Source organism: Rutidosis leptorrhynchoides, chromosome 7, assembly GCF_046630445.1.
Source record: "Rutidosis leptorrhynchoides isolate AG116_Rl617_1_P2 chromosome 7, CSIRO_AGI_Rlap_v1, whole genome shotgun sequence".
Lineage (NCBI taxonomy): Eukaryota > Viridiplantae > Streptophyta > Magnoliopsida > Asterales > Asteraceae > Rutidosis > Rutidosis leptorrhynchoides.
The window spans coordinates 282482590-282486895 of record NC_092339.1 but is presented as its reverse complement, the minus strand read 5'-3'; the positions used below and the strand labels follow the sequence as shown (position 1 = coordinate 282486895).

The 4306-nt window shown below is 30.9% G+C and overlaps 1 non-coding gene across 1 annotated transcript; it reads left to right on the top strand.

Moving 5' to 3' along the window:
* Positions 1-1714: 1714 nt before the first annotated feature.
* LOC139860958 (small nucleolar RNA R71) lies at positions 1715-1821 on the top strand. The gene has a single exon (XR_011763582.1). It is a non-coding gene; the product is annotated as a small nucleolar RNA R71 (small nucleolar RNA).
* Positions 1822-4306: the final 2485 nt, after the last annotated feature.

Here is a 4306-nt window from a genome sequence, read left to right as displayed (position 1 = left end):
CAATTCTGGAAATTCTTCTAACAATTCTGCATGTGAATCTATAGTTTGAATATAATAACATGTATCATCTGCAGATTGCGGTTGTTGCATGGCTCTATCCACAGAAAAGGTAACACCCTCGTTCTCTATACTTAGGGTCAGTTTCTTACCAAACACGTCTATTATTGCTTTAGCCGTGTTCAAGAATTGTCTTCCTAATATGAGAGGAACTCGAGAATCTTCTTCCATATCCAAAATAACAAAATCTACTGGAAATACTAAAGTACCAACTTTAACTAGCATGTTCTCCATTATCCCTCTAGGATATTTTACTGATCGATCTGCTAGTTGTATGCTTATTCGTGTTGGTTTCAATTCTCCAAGGTCTAGTTTAGCGTATAGTGAATACGGCATTAAATTTATACTAGCACCTAAATCTGCCAATGCTTCTATTGAACTAAGACTACCCAGAAAACATGGAATTGTGAAACTTCCTGAATCTGATAGTTTTTCTGGTATCTTATTCAACAACACTGCAGAACAATTAGTATTCATAGTAACAGCCGAGAGTTCTTCCATTTTCTTTCTATTTGTGATTAGATCTTTCAAGAATTTGGCATATCTTGGCATTCCTGAAATTACATCAATGAAAGGAAGATTGACATTTATCTGTTTAAACATATCCAAGAATTTGGATTGCTCGGCTTCAAGTCTTTCTTTTTTCATTTTACTCGGGTAAGGAAGCGGTGGTTAGTATGGTTTAACATAAGGCTTTGCCTTAGCTGTGTTATCTTCATTAACCTTTTCAACTACCGGTTCTGTTTCTTTATCTTGCTCAGATTGTGGTTCTTGCGGAATAGGAATAGAGTCCTCAGAAATTACAGGTGTTTCAGGTGGTTTAAGTGTAATACCACTTCTCGTGGTAATGGCTTTAGCTGTTTTATTCCGGGGGTTAGCATTTGTATCGCTAGGTAGACTTTCCGGTTTTCTTTCACCTATTAACCTTGTTAGGTTGCTTACTTCTTGTTCTAAATTTTGAATAGAAGCTTGTTGATTTCTAAATGCTTGAGCATTTTGTTCATTGGTTTGTTTCTGAGATGTGAAAAACTGCGTTTGAGATTCAACTAGCTTCGACATCATATCTTCTAAATTTGGATTTTTATCATCGATTTGTGGTGGTTTATTTTGAAAAATAGGTTTTTGCTGATTGTAAGTATTGTTGGATACTTGTTGATTGCTAGGACCTTGTTGGTTGTTGTATGGAACATTTCAGTTATAATTCTGGTTTTTATTGTAAATTGGTCTTGGCGGTTGATAATTATTCCGATAATTATTTCCAGGCCTTTGGTTCATGTATGAAACATTCTCTCTTTGTTCCATTGTTTGTTCAATACTGAGACAATCTTAAGTCAAATGTGGTCCTCCACACTGCTCACAACTAATTCGTATTGAGTGAATATCTTTAGTCATCTTTTCCATTCGTCTCTTGACAGCATCTATCTTTGCGGAAATGAAATCAAAGTCATGGCTAGAATCGGATCTAGCTGCTTTAGATGATCTAACGATATCTTTTTCTTGGTGCCACTCATGTGAGTGGGAAGCAGTGTTATCAATAATTTTGTAAGCTTCAGTTGCGGTTTTCTTCATAATGGAACCACCAGCTGCTATATCGATGTCTTTTCTGGTAGTGATGTCGCATCCTTGGTAGAATATTTGTACTATTTGATAAGTGTCTAAACCATGTTGCGGACATCCTCTTAACAACTTTCCAAATCTTGTCCATGCTTCATATAAAGTTTCATTTGGCTTTTGTGTGAATGTAACAATTTCTCCTTGAAGTCTCACGGCTTTAGATGCCGGAAAGAATTGTTTAAGAAATTTTTCAACTAAAACATCCCATGTATCAATCGCCCCTTCAGGTAACGATTCTAACCAATCTTTGGCTTCTCCCTTTAAAGTCCAGGGAAATAACATGAGATATATCTGTTCATCCTCAATTTCTCTTATTTTAAATAGAGTACAGATCCTATTAAAGGTACGAAGATGTTCATTTGGATCTTCCTTCGGTGCACCACTAAATTGGCATTGATTTGTTACCATGTGTAGGATTTGTCCTTTGATTTCATAATCTGGCGCATTAATGTCTGGTTGAGTAATTGCGTGACCTTGGCTAGTGCGTTTAGCTCTCATTCGGTCTTCCATACTTAAAGGTTCCAGATTTTCTATGATTGAATTTGTTGAATCTGAATCACTAGAGGATTCTGATTTAATGGTTTGTTCCTCGAAAATTTCTGTTTGAATGATTGGTGGTTCCGGAGGAAAGATTAATGGTTCAGGATCTCTAAATTGTCCCTGAATATCCTCCGGATTCTCAATTGTGAGGTCGGGTTCAAAAATGGATTATTGGAAATTTGAATTGGAGTACTTGGTCGACTAGATGACGATTCTAAAGAAAAATCAACGGCGACAATATTGGCTAGATGTCTTGATCGAGTTACAGGTGGTGAACGTATAAAAGGTGGTGAACTTTTTGCTCGGTGCATTCACTGAATATCCTATTAGTTATAAAAGATAAAAATTATGTAAGTTATCAAATTAAATAGACTTTTCTAATTTTGCCCACGTTTCGAATAGCCAATAGATGCAGCAGGTAGCCAGGACCCTTTAAATCGGAAGCCCATAACTCGCCACTAACAAATCCAACTATTACTACGAACCAGAAAATTTTGGATGTCTATCAATTTAACCGCTTAAAATAATTTTTCGTTTTGAATTATTAGAGAAGTAGTAGAGAAAATTCGAAGTCCTAAAAACTAGAGTGTCAAAAAATAAGAAAGAAAAAGAGCGCGTCGAAAAATGTCGAAAAAATAAAAGGTCGAAAAATAATAAAAAGAACGTAGCGCGTTGAAACTTAAAAGTCTAAAAACTAAGAATTAAAAGTTGCGTCTAAAAGTATTAAAGCTTAAAAAGAATACTATATCCAAAACGTTAATAACTTAAAAAGTACTAAAATCTTAAAACGGCGTCGCAAAATTCTAAAGCACCTATATCTTAGTCTAAAGAAAAAGCACTTAAGGGATTTTACGGCAAAGCCTTTAAATCTAGAAATAAAAATAACTACGGCAAAATAATATATTAAAAACTAAATACAAACGAAAAATATACAATATTACGAATAAATAATTAAAAAGATACGAAATATAAAAAGATATAAAAAGTGATAAAATTATTTATTTTTATAAAAATATTATTTTTATATTATTTATTTTATAGAAATATTAATTTATATATTAATAAAGCTAATTAAACTTAATAATATAAATTAATTAAGAAAAATAAAATTAAAAATTAATTAAATAACTAAATCTAATTAGGGTTAATAATAATAATTATTATTAATATAAACTCTAAACTGGTCGGCTAAGGTACCAGGCCTGTCAAATCAAGGCATGCGATCGCATGGATAGATAGTTATAAATTCATACGGTCGCATGAAGTAGGAAACCGGGCCAGATTATGGGCTGCTACAGTACCGGGCCGTAAACTTTTATATATATATATATATATATATATATATATATATATATATATATATATATATATATATATATATATATATATATATTCTGTTTTAATATTTATATAAAATATTTATATAAATGAAATAAAAACTTATATTTTTACAAACTAAAAACAGAAATAGAAATATTTATAATTTATATATTTTGAACAATTCTTAAAAATATATATATTTTGTTTTTCTTTTTATATTTTTGTATTTTTAATATTTAAAACGTAGTTTTACAAAAGTAAATTAAGACTTAATAAAATTTTTTATTTTTTTTATATATATAGCGTTTCGCTTTCGGCAATGTTATTTCCCCGGCAGCGGCGCCAAAAATACTTGATGTTAAAGCGAAGGGGTATAAAATACTATTAATTTTTACTACAAAATACTATTAAATACGATACAATTTTACAGAAGTTATTTATTTATTTATAGAGTGGATATACCTAAACCTTGCTATAAAACTTATAGGCAGTGTACCTAATCATACAGTAGTCTAGTTTTTAGTAAGTCCGGTTCGTCCACAGGGAACTAGCCAAGTTTAACGCTATATTTTTAAAACTATATTTGTAAAATATATATATATATATATATATATATATATATATATATATATATATATATATATATATATATATATATATATATATATATATATATAAGTAGTATTATTATTATAAATAAAAGGGGGTTTTTACCGTTTAATGACCGGTTTGTCAATTTCAAAACTTTAGTCGCAGTTAAAACCTAATGTAAAAT